The following is a 25,771-nucleotide window of genomic DNA, read 5'->3' on the forward strand; positions in this document are numbered from 1 at the left end:
GTAAATCATCAAATCTCCAACATTGCTGCTCCCGGAAAAAGATCCTGCAAGAACGGGACCAACGACAACTCAAGAGAATCGTTCAACGTGACGAAACATCATCGACATGCGCTTTCGGAGCCGAAGGCCCACTCGTGTCACTTGATGACTGCACGGCACAAAGCTTTACGCCTCGCCTGGAATCGTCAACACCGACGTTGGACTGTTGATGACTAACAACAAGATGCCTGGTCGGACGAGTCTCGTTTCAAATTGTATCGAGCGGATGGACGTGTACCGGTATGGAGACAATCTCATGAATCCATGGACCCTGCATATCAGCAGGGGACTGTTCAAGCCGTTGGAGACTTTGTAATGATGTGGGGCGTGTGCAGTTGGAGTGATATGGGACCCCTGATTCGTCCAAATACGACTCTGGTAGGTGACACGTACGTAAGCATCGAGTATGATCACCTGCAACCATTAATGTTCATTGTGCGTTCCGACGGACTTGGGCAATTCCAGCAGGACAATGCGACACCCCACACATCCAGAATTGCTAGAGAGTGGCTCAGGAGCACTCTTCTGAGTTTAAACACTTACACTGGCCACCATACTCCCCAGTCTAGAACATTATTGAGGATATCTGGGATGCCTTGCAATGTGCTTTTCAGAAGAGATCTCCACCCCGTCGTACTTTTACGGATTTATGTGCAGCGCTGCAGTATTCATGGTGTCAATTCCCTCCATCATCACTTGAGACATTAGTCGAGTCGATCCCACGTCGTGTTTCGGCACTTCTGCGTGCTCGCGGGGTCCTGCACGATATTAGGCAGCTGTATCCGTTTCTTAAGATCTTCAGTGTATTTGGATGCGCACCACCTTAACGGTTGGTTCTGATCAGGAATGTAAAGATAGTTGCCATGGTTCTGGCTTTGTTGACTCCTTAGTGGCTTAAAGGGAACAGGTTCTTGCGACGGGACCTGCAGTGTCAGTAAACGTTCTTGTCAGTAAAGATGTGTTTGCTTCTGCGTTCTAGAGCGGCGGAGCCTGTGCTCTTGGAGTGTCCGTTTGCGAGAGGTCCAGAATTTTCTGGAGACGTCGAGGCATGTTATTAGTCACTTGGTGGCTTGTTCATAAACAGTGTTTCTTGCACGTTTGAATGCTTTCCCTCCAATTCAGATGCCCTTTACTAGTAATTTTCCCTAACCCAAGCAATTATGTTTAATAATTTGTTTAGAAAGGTACAGATGTCGCTGAACAAGTTGTTCTAGAACCAGAATTGATGCTTTCTAGTATCTTTACTTAAAAAGAAGTTTGGTAATTTGCTCAGACTAGTATTAACTTCTTTAAAAAAATTGTTTTAAATGAAGGATTGATATTATTGTAATTTGCCGTGAAGCAAGCATTTGTGTTACTTTGTAATATTTGATCCCAAACAGGGTTAATGTCTTTTATAATAGTTTCAAAGGAAAGATCAATGTTTTGTATTAACTTGCCTGAATACAGTGTTTAATATATGCAATTAAAAACTTGTTGGTCCACGAATGATGTTCAGTGCGCTGTTGTCCCAGTCCTTCCGATGTCGAGGCAACGAGGCGCGCTAGCGTGTATCGTAATCCTTGACAGTAATGCGACCTTGTAGAGTAATCATGCGGCCCATCAATTAACACGTTATGGGAGTCCAAATCACCACCGAAACTCTGCCATGTTTTACTCCCGGGGCGTAAACTCGGCCAGAAGTTAGAAACAATGTGAAGCAAGCCTCGTTCGACCAAATAACTACCTTTCACTCGTCCACAGTAGTTGTTTCGTGGGTTCGGAGGCACGTTTTCCTGTTACGGTCACTTGCGTCATTGATTAGTGGTTTTGGTATTCCAGCTCGCCTGCGATTTCCTACTTTTGGAGCTCCCTTGATGCTGTTCTGGTGATGACAGGGTTCGCGAGTTGACTTTGCAGCTGTCGTTCTCTTAATTTTCATCACAATCCTCTTCGACGAAACTCTGTCACGATCGCTCAGCACACACTTTCGTCTGCGTTATGACGTAGCGGATTCTGTTTTTCCGCTTTCCCTGTATGTGGTATAAATCTTCGATTCCATGCCTCTTGAAACACCGAACATTTTGGCTGTCTTAGTTTTACGGGAACACCTAACATACGAGTACCAAAATTTTTCTCATGTTTCAGTAGAGTTAGTTCCAACATAAACCACTCACCATTATAGAGAACACTCTTCTGACCACGAGTGAGACTTGCAACGTGCTGAGGGCACTGCACAGATGCGTTCGTGATGAATTTCAACAGCGCAACCTGCATGCTTTGCTAGCCTCCGCATTTACGTTCTGGCACGCATTTATCGTGGTGTTTCCATATTTTTTTCCACCCACTGTAACACATGAGGATGCAGGATGTCAGTGACGTACCACTACCAGCCGACGGCTCCCAACATCATGCGCTAGGTACACACAAGACCTCTGTGCCTCTCCAAAATATTGCAAGAATGGTATCTCGTCCCAGGCCGCCGATATACTCAAAGACGATGGTCATCTGCGGCACACAGAACACAATGCGACGATAAGTCACCATTCTTTGCTTGCTATCGGAGACAGTGCTGCCAAATCAGAGTTACTAAACACAGCCTTCCGAAATGCCTTCACAATAGAAGACGAAGTAAATATTTCAGAATTCGAATCGAGAACAGCTGCCAACATGAGTAACGTAGAAGTAAATATCCTCGGAGTAGGGAAGCAACTGAATCACTTAATAAAAGCAGCTCTTCTGGTCCAGACTGTATAAAAATTAGGTTCCTATCCGAGTATGCTGATGCATTAGCTCCATACTTAACAATCATATACAACCGTTCGCTAGACGAAAGATCCGTACCCAAAGACTGGAAAGTTGCACAGGTCATACCAATATTCAAGAAAGGTAGTAGGAGTAATCCACTAAATTACAGGCCCATATAGTTAACGTCGACATGCAGCAGGATTTTAGAACATATATTGTGTTCGAACATTATGAATTACCTAGAAGGAAACGGTCTATTGACATGCAGTCAACATGGGTTTAGAAAACACCGTTCCTGTGAAACACAACTAGCTCTTTATTCACATGAAGTGCTGAGTGCTATTGACAAGGGATTTCTGATCGCTTCCGTATTCCTGGATTTCCGGAAGGCTTTTGACACTGTACCACACAAGCGCCTCTTAGTGAAATTGCGTGCTTATGGAATATCGTCTCAGTTATGCGACTGGATTTGCGATTTCCTGTCAGAGAGGTCACAGTTCGTAGTAATTGACGGAAAGTCATCGAGTGAAACAGAAGTGATTTCAGGCGTTCCTCAAGGTAGTGTTGTAGGCCCTTTGCCGTTCCTTATCTATATAAACGATTTGAGAGACAATCTGAGCAGCCGTCTTCTGTTGTTTGCAGATAACGTTGTCGTTTATCGACTAATAAAGTCATCAGAAGATCAAAACAAATTGCAAAACGATTTAGAAAAAATATCTGGATGGTGCGAAAAGAGGCAGTTGACTCTAAATAACGAAAAGTGTGAGGTCATCCACATGAGTGCTAAAATCAACTCGTTAAACTTCGGTTACACGATAAATCAGTCTAATCTAAAGGCCGTAAATTGAACTAAATACCTAGATATTAGAATTAAGAACAACTTAAATTCGAAGGAACACATAGAAAATATTGTGGGGAAGGCTAACCAAAGGTTGCGTTTTATTGGCTGGACACTTAGAAAATGTAACAGATTTACTAAGGAGACTGCCTACACTACCCTTGTCCGTCCTCTTTTAGAATACTGCTGCGCGGTGTGGCATCCTTACCAGATAGGACCGACGGAGTATATCGAAAAAGTTCAAAGAAAGGCAGCACGTTTTGTATTATCGCGAAATATGGGAGGGTATGTCACAGAAATGATGCAGGATTTGGGCTGGAAATCTTTAAAAGGAAGGCGTTTCGTACTTGCTTCTGCAGTACGTATACTAAAATTGGAACGATGCAATGAAGATTAGCATGGGCCCTGCGCAAGGATGACACGCAAAATCGTGAAGCGTTCCACATTATTGCCGGCACGGTAGCTCAGCGTGTTCGGTCAGAGGGTTAGCTGCCCTCTGTAATAAAAAAACTGAGTTAATGGATCAACAATGAACTAAAACGGGTGTCTTGTGACGTCCGCCCCGAGCAGATGCAATGAACAAAAGCGAACAAAATGAGTCTACAAAAAAAAAAAAAAAAAAAATGGAACTTGAACAACGAGCATGCGTGCCCTCACTTTCCCATGGAATCCAGTATGAGGCCCCTGTCACACATGAATGCCTCACAAACCTGGATACTGTACGACTGGACCAGCCGACCAAATCGATGTACACAATAAGGCCCCCTTCAACCTCTGTCAGCTGCTGATAACGTTGTCTCAGATTATTACGCGACATCTCCATGTCCTTTGTAGTGATCATTCAACATCAGATGCTGCTCATATGTCGTTTATATCCTACCAGGCCTGGTAAAAATTCTAAAAATAAAAAACGCTAATGGACTCTGAACCCCATTCTGTTTGTGATAGAGGATTGCAACTCTCATCATTTACATACCTGTCGATGGAGTACGAAGTTGGGGTGACATCTGACAGTGTCGTCTGGCTGCTTTACTTTTTGTGTCAGTCAGTGTATTAAAGAACGTGATGGTTTGCTAATTTATGCTCGTTAAGTGTCAGTTCACTCAAGAAGCAATTAGGATTTGAACAGGTATGGAAACACCGCTACAGCACACTGCCGGCACGGGTGCTTAACGGGCTAACGGTGGTTCGATAATTACTGGGATACAGAATCTCGTGAGAGGAAACGATAACTCGCCTCACGAGTTACTGTAAGGCAGGGCTGACCACGACGTGCCAAACTTCAACCGGGTCAGATGTGGGGCCGTGTGCCAGCCTTTTGCCGATCGAGACTCGGACTGTGTCGGCTTTGGTCGTTTCTTCCCGAGGTACTCGGTACAGCGTGATATTTCATTTATTCCTGCGGTATGGCATTTTTCGGCCGGCACAACCCTCTTCATTTTGGAAAATTTGGAAATTTGCGGTAAGATCTTATGTGACCAAACTGCTGAGGTCATCGATCCCTAAGCTTACACACTACTTAATCTAACTTAAACTAACTTACGCTAAGTACAACGTACACACCCATGACCGAGGGAGAACTCTAACCTCCGACGGAGGCAGCCGCGTGGACCGTGACAAGGCGCATCAGACCGAGCGGCTACCCTGCGCGGCTTCATTTTGGCACAAGCGCAGTGTCAGCGCTGTTTACCATTCACCATTAGTTCGTGGTATGTACAATGTTCACAGATCCAGTGGCTGTTTGCTCGAAAAGAGGCAGTCTAACGATCTATCGTGGCAGGACTTTAAAAATGAATGTGGGTGATAGAGACGAAGGATCAGAATTCTCAGTATCAATTTTGCAGTCATATGTGCGATGGATACTGAAAATTTGGTACGAACCGATATTACGATAGCTTGCAAAAAGACTTTGAAGATTTAGTTAACAATGAAAGAGCACAAAGCTCACAACACTCGAGAGATGGGGTTCATTGTTCAGAAAATCTAGAAGGAGAGAGGAGTGCAGGAATGAAAATTAGAATATCCAGAATGTATTGCAGACCTTGCATTTTAAGTGGACTTGTTTCTAATTTGATGGGGATTCATAGAAAATGAAAATCGCGTTATAGAAGGGTCACATTCTGACACAGTACAGTTCCTTGAGCTCACTGCTGTTAAAGAAAATGCGAGGTTTCTAGAATTTTTTGTAGAACTCATTGTGGCCTGGAAAGAATTATAAGGATAGTTTCCTAAACGTTTTGAGTATACTATCTGTCTTACTTGTGTTTTCGAGCTGTTTCCGAGACCGTTCGCCCTTTCAGTTGAAAGTGCCCTTCTGTATGTGCAGATGTAATTGATTGACCTGCAAGGTAATTCTAGTTTTGATGAGAAGTCCTTTTACGTTAAAACTTTCCAGGACGTCTACATTGTTTTTCTCAGGTCGAGTTTTCACGTCCCCTTAATGAGGTTGCAACTGTTCTACAACATTTAGATCGACACATTTATCTGGAAAACCTTTTTCCATTACGAAACTAAATAAGTCTCGATTGTGCAGCAACCTGAGTGCCAAAATCAGTGAAATTGTCTGCGTCAGTACACATGCCGATTGTTTGTACATGTTGTAAGGTGTCAGGCAAATCCAACACCTTCCATGAAAACCCTGACATGATAGCAAATCCGACAGTATGTCGCGTAGCTCCTAATAAATCCTGACATTAAATTAACCAAAGTAACACGATCAACGAGTGAGCAAATGGAATACCACAGACTAACACTAGAACGCCTAAATGCATGTCATACCTTCCCACCGTGAAACAGACTCAGTTCCGAGGGGAGAAACGAGAACAGAAGCCGAGAGCAGAACCGTGTTAAGCTAGAAGGCCCTACGATAAGGGACAGATACCCACATCGCCGGCCAAGACCACCCCCAGCCCATGTTAAAGATAGAGCCATCCAGAAGAACAGTATAGATCTTACGATAACACTAAAAGGGCCACACCAGCTGCAAGTTTTAGCGTGAGACTTTTTCGCGTCTCTGTTACGTAGCAAACATTAAAAACATTGCCCCACCACGAAAAGTATAACGTTTCTCATTGGATAGACATAATTTTTGTAGGCAGAGCTTAAGGTTAACATTGAGGCACTGATTGGTCAGTTGAAAACACAGCCAGATAGCTTTTCTTAAACCAACTTCGGTAAATTGTAGTAAGGAGAGGTTAGAGAGGAGTTGCTTCCGAGACGGCGAGGTGCGTGGAGCTGCGCCGCCCGCCGCCCCCTGACGCTGCCTAACCAACGACAAGGTAATGAACGCACGCGGTGCCGCCATAAGGCTTCATTCAGAACTGCAGAAGTCTCATCTGTTGCATCCCCTTTTTACGTAATACTAGTGTCGATCGTAAATTAAACTTCGTGGTATTCACATTTGCTACTAGAAGTTAAAATCTGAAACGCGATGATTTTTCTGTTATGTAATTATTGAGAAGCCACACCAGCCACTGTAATTTATGACAAGTTAAATAAGTAATTAAAGATAACTGAGAGTCACTGTAGACCATTTTGACAGTTTTCTCTTTTATGAAACTTATTTTAAACCTAGATTATAGATGTGATATGGCATAGGTCATCATTCGATCCATTGTAGAACTTGGAAACCCATTCAGGGAATATTCATTCACATTTTTGTTGAACGCAGTTGGTTTTTATCATCCTGTATTAAAATATTTCCTTTTATCAATAATGCAATTTATAAATAATGTTTTGTGAGTAGAATAAAATTTCCAATTGTAAACTTAACTGCTTTTTCGACGTTATTTTACCAGCCAACTAAAAATAGGAGAGCCTTGAACCCCTTCCACTAAATTTAGTTAGTATTAAGATCCTTTTACAGGGAGTGCAGTGGAGCTGACGCTGAAATCATTAAGTATTTGATTATATCATCGCTAGTCTCACTGAACTCTTCTGAACTCTACATGTGATGTGTGGTCTGGCGTCTCCTTACCAGCAACAGGTCCCAGGTTCAAACTAGTCAATTCCCCAAAAAACACGCTCAGAGCGTCGTTGCGCGAAAGTGGTAGGGAGACACGACTTAGAACAAACAGACACCACGCAGAATGTTAGAATGTAAAAATTATATTACGTCTTCAGCGCAACAAAATTTATTAAATAATATTGAAAATTTGTTTTACTTGTAACCTACAGTGTTGAGAAAAGTGAAATACGAAATAAAGTTGTTTGCTGTGCAACTGCACTGCTGATTTAAATGAGGCGCGTTCGCAGTTTTCCCATCTCCCACCTGCAAGCGCTCAGCGTGGCGTAGCGGTGGGAGAACTGTACAGCGAAGGTGAGCGCTATGGCACTCGTGTCAGGGCACATGACCTGTGAGCCGAAATTGTGATCACCCCTGCTCTAAGGAAAGCAGAAAATCCTAAACCACGTAGAGATGTGCGCGGGGATAAACTCAGCACGTGGCTGGCGCGAGACATCTTGACGACTCAGCACTCAAACTACACTCGGCACGAAGCGCAAGGCGAGATTCGCAGTGGCAGAACTCAGCGCTAGTACCTGCTCACCCAACTTATTGCCGACCACAGGTAAACACTCCCGACAGCAGTTCTGTCAATATTCTGTGCCGCGTGCGCCTTCCAAGTCAGATTCCCGCACCACTCCACTGTGCTACCAACATCAGCTCACCTGCCTCCACCGCGATTCCGCTAGTGGAGTCCTGAAAGCATGGCAGTTTTAATAGAGGATATATTTAGGGGAAACGAGAAATGTAAAATGCATGACAAAAAAGTGAAGCATCCTGAAGGCATGGTCGGATGTCAGTGCATCTTGAAATACGTCAAACAAATAACTGAGATGAAGCGGCTGGCGCAAGCGGGAAAGTCGCGGCAGGCCACATCGAACGAGCTAGAAAAACTTTTTACGAACAAAAGCAAAACTGGTCTAGCTGGGGATCGGAAGTGTACTGTACCATTCGGCAAAGTACGGTATAATATGAGGCTGTAGTTAGTTTCCAGTTCTCTGATAAATATATGATTATTCAGTGAGACATCCACCTTGCTACTTTATTTTCGTGACTGGCTTGGTATTTCTAGTTCAGTTCTAACGACAAACGGAATACCTGATGCCCATCTACGTCTAGGTCCATACGAGGTGTGGCTAAAAAATAACGGGACTATTGCTGTAAAACATTTTAATTCAAAAACCTAGCCGCATTTTTCTTTCACTGCTTCAGCGGAGTGCAGTCTTATTCCTTTTAATGCAGATTCTACCTTGGGGACTAGGTAAGTCATACGGTGCTACGTAAAGCGAACAAAGTGGATGTTATAACACTGGGATACTGTACTTCGTTAGAAACCTCTTAAAAGACAATGAGATATGAGCCGGTACGTTGTTTTGATGCAGAACCTATGCGTTGTTATTACAAAATTCGGGTAATTTTTTTCTTAATTTCTCAAGGAGTTGAGCCAGACTCTCAAGTCAGCGATATTAATTAATAATTTGACCTTCAAGAACCCAGTGATGAATATCTAAAATAAAACAGAATCACCGCTTTGAATCTTTACGGATGAGGCTTCATTCCAATGTGATCAAATTGTAAATTTTCACAATCAACATGTGTGGGCTGACGAGAATCCGCACGCAATTGTGCAATCACGTCATCAACACAGATTTTCTGTGAACGTTTGGGCAGGCATTGTTGGTGATGTCTTGACTGGGCCCCATGTTCTTCCACCTACGCTCAATGGAGCACGTTATCAAGATTTCATACGGGATACTCTACCAGAGCTGCTAGAACATGTGCCTTTACAAGTACGACACAACATGTGGTTCATGCACGATGGAGCTCCTGCACATTTCAGTCGAAGTGTTCGTACGCTTCTCAACAACAGATTCGGTGATCGGTGGATTGGTAGAGGCGGACCAATTCCATGGCCTCCACGCTCTCCTGACCTCAGCCCTCTTGACTTTCATTTACGGGGGCATTTGAAAGCTCTTGTCTACGCAACCCCGGTACCAAATGTAGAGACTCTTCGTGCTCGTATTGTGGACGGCTGTGATACAATACGCCATTCTCCAGGGCTGCATCAGCGCGTCAGGGATTCCATGCGACGGAGAGTGGATGCATGTATTCTCGCTAACGTTGGACATTTTGAACATTTCCTGTAACAAAGTGTTTGAAGTCACGCTGGTACGTTCTGTTGCTGTGTGTTTCCATTCCATGATTAATGTGATTTGAAGAGAAGTAATAAAATGAGCTCTAACATCGAAAGTAAGCGTTTCCGGACACATGTCCACATAACATATTTTCTTTCTTTGTGTGTGAGGAATGTTTCCTGAAAATTTGGCCGTACCTTTTTGTAACACCCTGTATGCCTCAGCGCACTCTGAAATTAGCCTGATATTGCCTTCGTGGTACCTACAGGAGCGATGCTTAGGAAACTGAAGTATATTTCTAAATTATCAAGTTGTTAATTGTTCTAGAAACTTCGTCAATAGGCTTTCGTGAAATAATTGACGTCTTGTGCAAGTGTCTTCGAATTTGAGTTTTTCAGCATTTCGGTCAAACAAACCGGTGAAAACTCATCCTGCCTTCCTTTGTTACCTTCAGTGTCCCAGATTAGTCCTATTTGTTGTTGATTCCACACAGCTGAGCAAGAATTCTAAAATGGGTCGTCTGCTGAGTGGTCCACAAGCATGATCCTGTTTCGTATACACTGAAATTATTGCTCCCAGATATTTGTATGAGTTGATTGTTTTCAGTTATAATTAATTGACATTAGCGTCAATGTTTTTTTTTTCATTTTATTTCATTTATTCTTAGGTTTTAAGAGGTGCACTATTTTTGTAATTTTAAACAAGTTAATCTTTGCAGTATTTTGAATTCATATCAGAATTCTAGCGAGTTTATCTGCTCCTGAGTGCCATTGACGCTTATCTCTGGATCTTTGGGGTAGCGCATGAATTACCGTGGGGTTGGGTTGGGTTGTTTTCAGGGAGGAGACCAGACAGCGAGGACATCGGTCTCATCGGATTAGGGAAGGATGGGGAAGGAAGTAGGCCGTGCCCTTTCAAAGGAACCATCCCGGCATTTGCCTGGAGCGATTTAGGGAAATCACGGAAAACCTAAATCAGGATGGCCGGACGCGGGATTGAACCGTCGTCCTCCCGAATCACCGTGGGAGCAGTACTTTCTTTAGTAAAGGAACATTTGAAAACGGAATTCAGCATTTCTGGTTCTGCTTTGCTACTATCACATATCGCTTTAAGAGAATATCTACTTAGCATCAATAAAACAAACTGTTTGATGCAAGTAAAATGATCTGTGTTGGATGTCACAGTTGTTAACATTATTCTGATATTGACTTTATATTCTTCACGACGAAGGCACGGAGTATTAAGAAAAATGTTGTCTAGAGAGACACATAAAACACCGTGCATAAAAGTCTGCCGTTTGGAATACATAGCACCTGACAAGTGGAAATTTCAACGTGAAATGTGCGGAGCAGATAGCTAGCTTTGAGATGTCCTGGTGATTAAGTTAACGACGACACTGCTGACCTTCTAGAGGATTGGCGACCTTTGAACTTTCTGCTCTAGGACTGCGACTTAATAGAGACGCCTCTGCACGCTACTGAATGCCACTTGGCTAGGCCAGAGACAGTCTTTGGTAAACCATCAAGGGTAAATGATGCAATACTCAGCAGCACTGCCTGGAAACTGCTGAAGAATATATACAAGGAACTAATTCAGAATCAGAAATTAAAATTGGAACATAGGTGAAAACACTACTGTTGAAAAGGGCTCTCAAAACTGAATATTTTTGTCTAAAATGTTTACCACGTTTCAATGATTCCAACAAAAAATTTTTTTTCAGAACTTATGAATAACGACAAGGAAAGAAAAAAAACTTATAGTATAATACATGTAATTTTTAATGCTGCAGCCCGCATCTCGTGGTCGTGCAGTAGCGTTCTCGCTTCCCACGCCCGGGTTCCCGGGTTCGATTCCCGGCGGGGTCAGGGATTTTCTCTGCCTCGTGATGGCTGGGTGGTGTGTGCTGTCCTTAGGTTAGTTAGGTTTAAGTAGTTCTAAGTTCTAGGGGACTGATGACCATAGATGTTTAGTCCCATAGTGCTCAGAGCCATTTGAACCATTTTTTAATGCTGCAATTAGAGAAAAAAATCATTTTTACACTTTTAACTCTGAGTAAATTTTATTTGCAATTTTAATATTTATACTGTATTTCTCTGTACCGGGTCACCAGGAGGGGGGGGGGGGGAACCCAAGAGGACGAAGCTTCGCACAAAAAATAATTCCATATTTCACAATGTTCGCTCGGATGGAAATCTGAACTAAGATAATTATATTAAGATAATTCCTCTTTCTTAGAGTGTTTGCAACTGCGTGGGTATCTAGTGGCCAAAGGCATAAAGGTCATCCCATAGAGAAAAAAAATTTACTAAAAACTAAAGGAAATGTGAAGGTAAAACGTTGTATGGAACTGGGGACCTAGAAACGACGGAACGGCTCCGTCCCCGCCGTAGCCCTCAACAGACTACAGCAGTCCACTCACCCCATCGTCGCCCCGCACCGAAAGTACACTAAAGGTGCTGAAGGCAGCATTGCACTATTTAGACACACCCGGTTGGTGTGCCCCTTAGAAAACTTAAGTCTGAACCACAGAACTTTATGAAGAATTACGAAAAGAAAAAGGTCGCAACATCACCCTAATTGAAACAAACCTAAAAAAATTAGTAATATTTATTATATATACTACAATACACCTCATTCCGCTACTTCATCAGTAAACTTGACTGAAACGATTACAGATTCCGTCCATTCCCCTACCAAGCCGGAACCTGAGTGCCGAAAATACCGGAGGACGGCCTAACGGTCTCTTCGATGAGCTACCCACAGTGGCTGGGTGAAGAGGCCCTACCAACCCTGTATGCCAGTTCAGACTCAGCACTCTCCACTACCTAGGTATCTCCGACATGAACTTCCTCTTTGCCGAGCATTAGCCGCAGGTATTAAGTTGACAACAAAATTCAAGTAACACATGCGTCTTTCAAATGCCACTGCTCTACTCACGAAACCCCACATGCATATCATTCACACTTTCACGTTAAGAAAAGGGGAAAAATGAATGTGCACAGAAAATAAAGCAACACAGTTGTTTCCATTCCTTCTCCAAAGGCTCTTGGTAGTTTTTCGGATGGTAAACATGACCCACAGGTCACTGACAGTGAGAAGGGAATATTCCCGAGTGTTAATAAACGATCTTGATGAAACTTGGCGGGTGTATAGACGGTGTAGAATAGCGCAATGCGAAATTTTTTGTTTGTGCCTAGTTTTACTTTTAAGGGGTAAAACAGATCCCGAAATGTAATTTGCCGTTTTAACTTTAGAGGGGGATATCTTCGAAACGGTCATATATGAAAATGTTTTTCGCATAAAAGTTGATACGTAATTGTATTGTATTGTACGTTGACCGGGAACCTAGAAACGACGGAGAGGCTCCGTCCCCGCCACAGCCACAGTGGTCCACAACCCCACGACGACTACCGCAGTCCATTTCACCCCTCCGCCGCCCCACACCGAATCCAGGGTTACTGTGCGGTTCGGCCCCCGGTGGACCCCCAGGGAACGTCTCACACCAGACGAGTGTAACCCTTATGTTTGTGTGGTAGAGTAATAGTGGTGTGCTCGCATCTCGTGGTCGTGCGGTAGCGTTCTCGCTTCCCACGCCCGGGTTCGGTTCCCGGCGGGGTCAGGGATTTTCTCTGCCTCGTGATGGCTGGGTGTTGTGTGCTGTCCTTAGGTTAGTTAGGTTTAAGTAGTTCTAAGTTCTAGGGGACTTATGACCACAGCAGTTGAGTCCCATAGTGCTCAGAGCCATTTGAGTAATGGTGGTGTACGCGTACGTGGAGAACTTGTTTACGCAGCAGTCGCCGACATAGTAAAACTGAAGCGGAATAAGGGGAACCAGCCCGCATTCGCCGAGGCAGATGGAAAACCGCCTAAAAACCATCCACAGACTGGCTGGCTCACCAGACCTCGACACAAATCCGCCGGGCGGATTCGTGCCGGGGACCAGGCGCTCCTTCCCGCCCGGAAAGCCGTGCGTTAGAAAGCACGGCCAACCGGGAGGGCTGATACGTAATTATTTTTCTTGAAAACTGTAAACCAACTTTTGTAATAATTTGAAATTTTGCGAAATACCCCATCACTGTTAATTTTGAAAAATGAGAACTTTTATTACAACATAAATCAGAATATCTTTCAACCCACATATACTCTTGTGTAATAAAGCTGGTTTCTGAAGTACCATTTTTGGAAATTAAGATGTACACAATGTGCTGGCGGAGTTTTTTCAGCATAACTAATTTAAACGCCTAAACATTCATTACTATTATAAATATTTGTTTTACTTATACTGGGTGAGTCACCTAACGTTACCGCTGGATATATTTCGTAAACCACATCAAATACTGACGAACCGATTCCACAGACCGAACGTGAGAAGAGGGGCTAGTGCAATTGTTTAATACAAACCATACAAAAATGCACGGAAGTATGTTTTTAACACAAACCTACGTTTTTTTTAAATGGAATCCCGTTAGTTTTGTTAGCACATCTGAACATATAAACAAATACGTAATCAGTGCCGTTTGTTGCATTGTAAAATGGTAATTACATCCGGAGATATTGTAACCTAAAGTTGACGCTTGAGTACCACTCCTCCGCTGTTCGATCGTGTGTATCGGAGAGCACTGCAACATACATCGCGTTTCTACAGAATGATCTGCCAACGTTGCTCGAAAATGTCCCACTGGAAACGCGTCGACGTATGTGGTATCAGCATGATGGTGCACCTGCACATTCCGCAATTACCACTAGGCTGACCCTTGACAGGATGTTCGACGGGCGTTTCATAGGACGTGGAGGACGCATAAATTGGCCAGCCCGTTCTCCTGATCTTACACCTCTGAACTTCTTTCTGTGGGGTACGTTAAAGGAGAATGTGTACCGTGATGTGCCTACAACCCCAGAGGATATGAAACAACGTATTGTGGCAGCCTGCGGCGACATTACACCAGATGTACTAAGGCGTGTACGACATTCATTACGCCAGAGATTGCAATTGTGTGCAGTTTGGCCACCACATTGAACATCTATTGGCCTGACATGTCGGGACACACTCTATTCCACTCCGTAATTGAAAACGGAAACCACGTGTGTACTTGTACCTCACCCCTCAGGGTAACGTACATGTGCGTCAGTGAAAGAGACCAATGAAAAGGTGTTAGCATGTGGACGTAATGTGCTGTTCCAGTCTCTTCTATACCTAAGGTCCATCACCGTTCCCTTTGGATCCCTACGAATTCGGTGCTCTCCGATACACACGATCGAACAGCGGAGGAGTGGTACTCAAGCGTCAACTTTAGGTTACAATATCTCCGGATGTAATTAAAATTTTACAATGCAACAAACGGCACTGATTACGTATTTGTTTATATGTTCAGATGTGGTAACAAAACTAACGGGGTTCCATTTAAAAAAAACGTAGGTTTGTGTTAAAAAACATACTTCCGTGCATTTTTTTATAGTTTGTATTAACCAATTACACTAGCCCCTCTCCTCACGTTCGGTCTGTGGAATCGGTTCGTCAGTATTTAATGTGGTTTACGAAATATATCCAGCGGTAACGTTAGGTGACTCACCCTGTATATGTTTTATGTTTTGAACTATTATTTTACGTTTTACTTCCATGATTTCTTTTTGTTTTTTAATTTACTGTTTCACATAAATGTATTTTGTTTATTGTAAATAATAAGCATTCAATTATTATGATAGAAAATAATTACAGTAATGTCAATCTGTAAGGAAGTGCTTTGTAGATAACGTTGTTTGACACCACGCACATAAAATGAACGAAATTTCTTGGCGTAATATACACAGCAGAGAGGAGAATATAAAACAAAATTCAGCAGGATTTCAGATTGTCAAGAGTGATTCTCTAAATGTCCTGATTGGTATCAGGCATATTCCATTATATGGTAAGCCTTGGCGATGAGAATTACTTATTTGGTAGTGACTGCAGCTTGATTGGACTGTTTATCAAGTGGAGATTGACACCGTAAACATTCAACAGAACTAGATCTGAAAATTGTGGTGTCACCGCCAGACACCACACTTGCTAGGTGGTAGCTTTAAATCGGCCGCGGTCCATTAGTACATGTCGGACCCGCGTGTCGCCACTGGCAGTGATCGCAGACCGAGCGCCACCACACGGCAGGGCTCGAGAGACTGACTAGCACTCGCCCCAGTTGTACGACGACTTTGCTAGCGACTACACGTACGAAGCCTTTCTCACGTTTGCCGAGAGACAGTTAGAATAGCCTTCAGCTAAGTTAATGGCTACGACCTAGCAAGGCGCCATTTGTACCATTGCAAGTATCTCAAGATTGTCTCACTTGTATCATCAAGAATGCTGTATACCAAAGGACGATATAAAAGTTAAGTATTCTAGTAGCTACGTTCTTTTCTTTATCACATTCATTACGAATCCTGTTTCAGACCTCACTCCATCCTTCGTGAGTTAGCGCGTGCATCTTGACCGCCTCTTTCAATTAGTGTGCGTAGTGTTGGCAAGTCTGCCGACACTACAAAAATCTTGTCCCAAAGTCCTTCCAACATCGAAACCGTTATACGTTTCACCTTTCGGTTTGCGTTTTACACTTTAAAAATAAAACTGGGAAGAAACAACAAAAATACGTATTTTACTATATTTGTTTTGAAATAAAAAACGACTTTTCTTGGTGCACTGAATTTTATTCTCCCACACACTTTTAACCTTTTCTGACTATAAGGCGTCATCAGTGGTATACTTCTTCGCGTTTGTAATTTTTCTCGGTGTTTCCTCTCATCTGGTCACATGGAGGTCGCACTACCGCTCTATTTACGAAACGTAAGTATGTCTTTGTGTTTCGAAAATTTTTCTTCCCACTTTTTGTTTGCTCTTGTTGTTGTGTTGTACTATCCGTCTTCTGCTACTAATATACAGGGTCGTCCATTGATCGTGACCGGGCCAAATATCTCACGAAATAAGCGTCAAACGAAAAACCTACAAAGAACGAAACTTGTCTAGTTTGAAGGGGGAAACCAGATGGCGCTATTGTTGGCCCGCTAGATGGCGCTGCCATAGGTCAAACGGGTATCAACTGCGTTTTTTAAAATAGGAAACCCCATTTTTTATTACATATTCGTGTAGTATGTAAAGAAATATGAATATTTTAGCTGGACCACTTTTTTCACTTTGTGATGGATGGCGCTGCAATAGTCACAAACATATGGCTCACAATTTTAGACGAACAGTTGGTAACACGTACGTTTTTTAAATTAAAGTACAGAACGTAGGTATGTTTGAACATTTTATTTCGGTTGTTCCAATGTGATATATGTACCTTTGTGAACTTATCATTTCTGAGAACTCATGCTGTTACAGCGTGATTACCTGTAAATACCACATTAATGCAATAAATGCTCAAAATGATGTCCGTCAACCTGAATGCATTTGGCAATACGTGTAACGACATTCCTCTCAACAGCGAGTAGTTCGCCTTCCGTAATGTTCGCACATGTATTGACAAGCGCTGACGCATGTTGTCAGGCATTGTCGGTGGATCACGATAGGAAATATCCTTCAACATTCCCCACAAAAAGAAATCCGGGGTCGTGATATCCGGTGAACGTGCAAGCCAATCCACCTGTCATGAAATATGCTATTAAATACCGCTTCGCCGGCCGGGGTGGCCAGGCGGTTCTAGGCGCTACAGTTTGGAACCGCGCGACCGCTACGGTCGCAGATTCGAGTCCTCCCTATGGCATGGATGTGTGTGATGTCCTTAGGTTAGTTAGGTTTAAGTAGTTCTAAGTTCTAGGGGACTGATGACCTTAGAAGTTAAGTCGCATAGTCGTCAGAGGCATTTGAATACCGTTGCAACCGCACGCGAGCTATGTGCCGGACAACCATCATGTTGGAAGTACATCGCCATTCTGTCATGCAGTGAAACATCTTGTAGTAATATCGGTAGAAAACTACGTAGGAAATCAGCATACATTGCACCATTTACATTGCCATCGATAAAATGGGGGCCAATTATCCTTCCTCCCGTAATGCCGCAACATACGTTGACCTGACAAGGTCGCTGATGTTCCACTTGTCGAAGCCATCGTGGATTTTCCGTTGCCCAATAGTGCATATTATGCTGATTCACATTACCGCTGTTGGTGAATGACGCTTCATCGCTAAATAGAACGCGTGCAAAAAATCTGTCATCGCCCCGTAATTTCTCTTGAGCCCAGTGTCAGAACTGTACACGACGTTCATAGTCGTCGCCATGCAATTCCTAGTGCATAGAAATATGGTATCGGTGCAATCGATGTTGATGTAGCATTCTCAACACCGACGTTTTTGAGATTCCCGATTCTCGCGCAATTTGCCTGCTACTGATGTGCGGAATAGCCGCGACAGCAGCTAAAACACCTACTTGGGTATCATCATTTGTTTCAGGTCGTGGCTGACGTTTCACATGGGGCTTAACACTTCCTGTTGCCTTAAATAACGTAACTATCCGGTGAACGGTCCGGACACTTGGATGATGTCGTCCATGATACCGAGCAGCATACATAGCACACGCGCGTTGGGCATTTTGATCACAATAGCCATACATCAATATGATATCGACCTTTTCCGCAATTGGTGAACGGTCCATTTTAACCACGAAGCAAATACCGTCCGCACTGGCGGAATGTTACGTGATACACGTATTTATACGTTTGTGACTATTACAGCGCCATTTATCACAAAGCGAAAAAAATGGTCCAACAAAAACATATTTCTTTACGTACTACACGAATATGCAATAAAAATGGGGGTTCCTATTTAAAAAAAAAACGCAGTTGATTTCCGTTTGACCTATGGCAGCGCCATCTAGCGGGCCAACCATAGCGCCATCTGGTTTCCCCCTTCAAGCTAGACGAGTTTCGTTCTTTGTAGTTTTTCTTTTGATGCTTATTTCGTGAGACATTTGGCCCGGTGACTATCAATGGACCATCCTGTAGTCATAACACTAATATTTCCCCCCCCCCCCCCCCACACACACACTCCAAATTGCATCAAGATCGTTTATTGACACTTGGGAATGATTCCTTGTAAGGAGACAGTGAACTATGAGTGAAAGTAATGAGATGATACTGACAATGCCGTCTAATTGTTTCTATAATTTTGTCCAATGCCTACATGTTCGTAAGGATTGAATTCTATACTATTTCCACTTTTCCTTCACGAAAAAGTCAAATTTAATGCTTCGCTGTAGCTTATTGTACTATTTCATAGCTTCCTGCTTATCGCTTGCACATGTGTCGCTCGAGTCAGATGTCAGGTGATTGTTCGAGCAGCGCATGATACCTATCGAGTCCTGCGGCGTTTTGAAAAATCTGGTCAGTTCGAATATTGAGTATCGTTTGTCAAGCCCTACTGAATAGTAGGTAGCGTTCAACGAGTTGCCAATATTCACAAGTCTTCTTGGCTACAATTTGTAGTCTTCTACACAAAACGGCACTAGATGGAGAGCATTGCTGTGTTGGCTGGTTCAAATGTCTCTGAGCACTATGGGACTTAACTTCTCAGGTCATCAGTCCCCTAGAACTTAGAACTACTTAAACCTAACTAACCTAAGGACATCACACACATCCATGCCCGAGGCAGGATTCGAACCTGCGACCGTAGCGGTCGCGCGGTTCCAGACTGTAGCACCTAGAACCACTCGGCCACCCCGGCCGGCTGCGTTGGCTGCTTTCACTGGAACGACGAATTTCGTTTGGTTGTAATTCCCTTGATCCAAATGTTTTCACGAGGCCCGCAAACAGAATGGTCACGGCTGGGAGCTGTATCGATCCTTCCAGCTCACCGAGAGGCAGAACCTAATTACTAGAGTGATCGGCTTTTTATCCTCTTTATTTTCCTGCCGTGTCGGACTGACAATGTTTCGACAGGATTGTACCAGCTGAAGCGTGATTGACTTTCAATTTGGAACCAGTAGGGCACGAAAATTGGCGCCGGCGCAGGCCACGCTGTCTCCAGAGCGAGTCGCCCCGCCGGCCTGCTTAATCGACGTTATCGCCATCCATCACGTTGCTCCGTCGACGAATTCCATCGAATATCTGGCGGCCGCGGGAAGACAAACGCAAACTGTTGTCAGCATCGTAGCAAATGGGATTCCTGCGAATCACGGGCCGTACAGCATGAGGCAAAACGACTCCGGGGGCCGCAATGACAGCACTGTGTGGTGACGTCAGGGTTTCATCGGCGTGAACATAAGTCCGTGCACATCGGCCTAACGTCTGTTTCCGTTCAGAGTGACTGACCAGAAATAAATGAGTGAAAGCGAACACTACGTGATACAATAAGCTAGCTCTTACTCTTCAAGTTTGATTTTTTCCGTTTTTACCAACTGAGGTACGGAACCCTTATAGAACCCCTTTGTTGTCCGTCACTCTGTCTGCCCGTCCGACGTTTAAAGAATCCCTTCTCTCGGGAACAGATAGACGCATCGAGTTGAAATTTATATCTCTGAGACGTGGGACTTAGGGAAAGCAGGAAAAGGTGTGGACGGGTCCTAGTCAGTCACCGTTGGTTGCACAGTGAACACATACACTTTATTTAAGGAATTAATTTTTTAAAAACGATCATTTAAAAAAAATGACTGCAACACAAGCTACACTGATGGCTGAAGGCCTTACTAAGAGAGAATTCAAAATTATTTGTCGGCTGAAGGCCACAAGCAATACTTCAGAACAATTAACGTCTGAAGGTCTGAATCACAAATAAGGAAGACAATCTGTTTAAAAAAATTGACTCTAAGACAAGCTAAACTGACGGCTGAAGGCCTCATTAAGAAAGAATTCAAAATTATTTGTCGGCTAAAGGTCACAAGCAATAGGAATAATTTAAACAAAATATTATTTTTAAACAATTGACACAATCAGACCAAACAAAAAAAGGGAGTGATCCACAGACAGTGCTACAAGGATGGACCTGAGAAAAGTCCCTACAGCTGCGTAAGTGGTGAGCAAAAATGGCTCTGAGCACTATGGGACTCAACTGCTGTGGTCATAAGTCCCCTAGAACTTAGAACTACTTAAACCTAACTAACCTAAGGACAGCACACAACACCCAGCCATCACGAGGCAGAGAAAATCCCTGACCCCGCCGGGAATCGAACCCGGGAACCCGGGCGTGGGAAGCGAGAACGCTACCGCACGACCACGAGATGCGGGATAAGTGGTGAGACAGGCAGCCAGGAGTTATACTCACCTAACAGGATGGCAACTCAAACTAGGGACAGTTTAAAAGCCGATCAATCCTCTTACCAAATCCACCTAAAATGCGGTAACCAGTACAACGTTCGAATAATTTAAGCGAGGGCGAAGTGACAGACAGCACTGCGTTTTCAGAATCTGGTGTTTAGAACATCGAAAGGCAGAAAGAACCACTACAACCGAGGTAGACAAAAGAAACCACAATCCACACCGCAATCAAGGAGGCTGTCAAACTACACTCCATGCCGGGCAGCATCAGCGAGATGAGGAAATCTAAACTGCTGCAAAAATACGCTAACCTCCAGGACAGGTTCAAAAATGTTCAAATGTGTGTGAAGTCTTATGGGACTTAACTGCTAAGGTCATCGGTCCCTAAGCTTCCACACTACTTAACCTTAAATTAATCTAAGGACAAACACACACACCCATGCCCGAAGGAGGACTCGAACCTCCGCTGGTACCAGCCGCACAGTCCATGACTGCAGCACCCAAGACCGCTCGGCTAATCCTGCGCGGCCCAGGACAGGTAACTGGGACATTAGCGGCCACTCGGCAGTAAAATACCGCCGGTTGCACTTCACCAGATAATAACACAAAATGCAATTACTAATAACAGGCAGTAGAAGACTGCTAGTAGATTCCGCCAACACTTGCTGCTGTTTGTCTCACAGCGACCCTCGAGCAGCAACACACAAATAAACAGTGTGATCACAAAATAGTGGAGGTTTCACTACTGGATTAATGTTCACTCAATTCAACGTGCTGGGTCCGGTGGACAACGAGGTTGTGGCCCTCGCAACTACAGACCCTCGAACTGGCAATGCCTGTGTGCCGCCAGCGGTCCCGGCGTGTCCTCGCGCTGCTGGACCTCTGCTGCTCAATCCCAATCGAACTACCTACACACCCAACCCGGAAAACACTTCACATCCTTCCAAAGATAGTACCGGTACTAGATATCGATAAACGCTGCTGCTGCCACTTGCGGACAGACAACCCTGGCAAACGTAGTGGAGCCAGTAAACAGAAGAAGAAAACGAGACGCCACTATCCCTATTACACTATGCCAACCTACCAACGGCACCAACGCGAGCCGCACACGGCTCAATCGCATACCTTTATAGACCATTGGCGATGTAATAAATGTAAGCTTCTTAGTCAATGCAGCCAAAAGATACTGCCATTTATGTCGCATATTTCGATACTAGCAAGCTCACTTATCAAAACCTGTAGGCTGCTTCCTGTTACCACAGAATCATGAAATTAGTCAGTAAGTAAGGCTTCACAGTAAAGTCAAAGGAAAAAATCTGAAAGCTGTAAATTTGTAATTATATTACACGAAAGAAATTTTTCGTCAGTATTTATCAGATTGTCAGTCTGTGCGTCTGTCCGTTAAGACCCCTTTTTCTCAGGAACCAGTAGACGTATCAAGTTGAGATTTATGACCTATACTAAGGTCTATGGTCCCTTGCCGGGAAAATAAACGTTAGCTTCTAAGTCAACGCAATGAAAAGGTACGGTCGTTTAGGTCAAATATTTTTATACTCGCAGACTCACCCTCTGCCAGGCACTTAAATGTGATTTGCAGAGTTTCCACGTAGATGTAGACGCCATTTTCAAAACCTATAGGGTACTCCCGGTTGACCTAGAATCATAAAATTTACCAAGTAGTAAGGCTTTACAGTAAAAGTAAAGGAATAGATCCGAAAATCGTTAATTTTTAACTATATTACACGAATTTTTTTTTCATTTGTGCAATTTACCCGTCATCTGATATCCAGGATATCTGATGATGGATGGCTTCCGAAAAGCGTCACATGAGCACTAAAGTCATTCCTTGCCCGATGTCTGATTTTTCCATTCTGACCCAGTCAGCCTGAACGTAGGACTACTGCATGACTTTGGTACATTTGTATTATTGAAATTAAAACATTTTCGAAAAACCTTGGAATCCCCATGACCGATATCTAGCCAGCATCAATGTCGATAACAGGCGAAAATGGTCGGGATCCTCTGTTCCTGGGATGGATAAAATGTCTGTGTTCATAACTAGCTTACCGCCCGCTACTTCGCACGTGTAGACTGCATGGTCTGCACAGGCCTTTTTTGTTTTTCTTTAATCTAATTTTTATGTTGTCCACAAATTGCAACATTTTCTAAATTTTTCAAGCTAGTTAATATCACAGAAGCTTTGTCTTCTTTAAACGTACTTCTGACCGAAAAGTGATTCTGTTAGCTGGAGTTGAAGGTTTCTGTTAATCACACCTTTCGCGTTCTTGTGGTGACACACCCATAGAAACTTTCATCGGAATAACAATTTTCATAGATTTAAGTTTACAGTTGTTTTTGGTAATGAAATATTTTCCTGCAAATTTTCATCCGCTCTCTCGTTCCCTTAGATGGTTGAATTTGGAAAAAAAACCTCTGAAATACGTTTTTTTATTTCTAAGAGAAAATTCAAAATACGCTTTTCATAGACATAGCTTTAAAAGTGCTTTAGTAGTTCTTTAATAATGATTTATTTCCAAAGGAACTTTCACCCATTATTTTACCCCCCGCCTGCCGGCCGCGGTGGTCTCGCGGTTAAGGCGCTCAGTCCGGAACCGCGCGATTGCTACGGTCGCAGGTTCGAATCCTGCCTCGTGCATGGATGTGTGTGATGTCCTTAGGTTAGTTAGGCGTAAGTAGTTCTAAGTTCTAGGGGACTGATGACCACAGATGTTAAGACCCATAGTGCTCAGAGCCATTTACCCCCCCGCCCCCCTAGTGGTTGAATTATATGGTTCCACAGTGAAATATTTTCACAAAAATTTCGCTCCCTAGTTCAAGCCCTTAGGGGTTTATTCTCAAAGACACAAAGTTATTTTATTTCTAACCGAGCAGCAAAATTTAAATTTTCGTAGGTTTAGCTTCAAAAATGCTTTTATAATGAAATATTTTCACAAAACATTTCATCCCCTATATTACTCCCTTGCACCCGTGGTCTAGGGGTAGCGTCTTTGATTCATAATGAAAACGTCTTCGGTTTCGGGTTCAAATCCTGCCGCTGCTTAAACCTTGATTAATAGTCAGCATTAGCGGCCGAAGAGTTCCGGCATAAGAGGTCACCCTCATTCTGCCAACGACCTTGTCAAAGAGGGCGGAGGAGCGGACAGGCGTTCAGGGCACTCTCTTGTCCTTGGGGTGGGAAACTGCCCCTAAAGGCGAAATAATCAGCAATGATCAATCGGCATGAGGATGCTGAAGGCAATGGAAACCACTGCATTAAAGTCACGTAACGTGTATCCACACGATATGTGGCCTGTAATTGAAGAAGTGCCATGATGATCTCTCCATTGGCAAAAGATTCCGGAATAGTTCCCCATTCGGACCTCTGGAAGGGGACTACCAAGGCGGAGGTTACCATGAGAAAAAGATTGAATAACAAACGAAATGATAACTTTCTACGGGACGGGGCGTGGACTGTCAGAAGTTTGAACTTGGTAGGGAAGCTAGAAAATTTGGAAACGGAAATGCTGAGGCCCAATCTAAATACAGTGAGGGTCAGTGAAGTGAACTGGAAAGAATTCAAGGATTCCTGGTCAGATGAGTATAGGGTAATATCAACAGCAGCAGAATATGGTATAGGAGTAGGATTCGTTATGAATAGAAAGGTAGGGCAGAGAGTTAGTTACTGTGAACTGTTCAGTGACAGGATTTTTCTTATCAGAATCGACAGCAGACCTACACCGACAACGACAGTTCAGGTATAGATGCCGACGTCGTAAGCTGAAGATGAAGAGACAGAGAAAGTGTGTGAGGATATTGAAAGGGTAGTACACAATGTAAAGGAATATAAAAATCTAATACTCATGGAACGCAGTTGTAGGGAAAGGAGTAGAAGAAAATGTTACAGGGGACAAGGAATGAGAGAGGAGAAAGACTAATTGAGTTCTGTAACAAGTTACAGCTAGTAATAGCGAATACTCGGTTCAAGAATCACAAGAGGAGGAGGTATTTCAATTAGATTACATCATGGTCAGACAGAGATTCCGAAATCAGATACTGTATTGTAAGGCGTACCCAGGAGCAGATACAGACTCAGATCACAATATAGTAGTGATGAAGAGTAGGCTGAAGTTTAAGACATTAGCCAGTAAGAATCAATACAGAAGTACGAAGGAATGACGAGATACGCTTGAAGTTCTCTAAGGCTATAGGTGCAGCAATAAGGTATAGCTCAGTAGGCAGTACAGTTGAAGAGGAATGGGTATATATAAAAAGGTCAATCACCAAAGTTGGGAGGGGAAACACAGGTACAAAGAAGGTAACTGCGAAGAAACTATGGGTAACGTGAGAAATACTTCAGTTGATTGGTGAAAGGAGGAAGTACAAAAATGTTTCGGGAAACCCAGGAATACAGAAATAAAAGTCGCTGAGGAATGAAATAAATAGGAAGTACATGGAAGCTAATATGAAATGGCTGCAGGAAAAAAAAAGGTATGGATGTCGGAAGGACACTCTCAGCATACAAGAAAGTCAAACCTGCCTTCTGTGACATTAAAAGCAAGGGTAGTAACATTAAAAGAGCAATGGGAATTCCACTGTTAAATGCAGAGGAGAGAGCGGATAGGTGGAAAGAATACATTGGAAGCCTCTATGAGAGGGGAAGATTTATCCGATGTGATAGAAAAAGAAACAGGAGTCGACTTACAAGAGATAGGGGATACATTATTAGAATTTAAATGAGCTTTGGAGGACTTAAGGTCAAATAAGGCAGAAGGGATTGATAACATTCCATCAGAATTTCTAAAATCGTTG

General features: G+C 43.4%; 1 non-coding gene across 1 annotated transcript; it reads left to right on the forward strand.

Moving 5' to 3' along the window:
• The first annotated feature begins 3,947 nt into the window (after positions 1-3,947).
• Positions 3,948-4,054, forward strand: LOC126237728 (U6 spliceosomal RNA). Its single transcript, XR_007545184.1, has one exon. It is a non-coding gene; the product is annotated as a U6 spliceosomal RNA (small nuclear RNA).
• The last annotated feature ends 21,717 nt before the right edge of the window (positions 4,055-25,771 follow it).

This window comes from Schistocerca nitens, chromosome 2 (assembly GCF_023898315.1).
Source record: "Schistocerca nitens isolate TAMUIC-IGC-003100 chromosome 2, iqSchNite1.1, whole genome shotgun sequence".
Classification (NCBI taxonomy): Eukaryota; Metazoa; Arthropoda; class Insecta; order Orthoptera; family Acrididae; genus Schistocerca; species Schistocerca nitens.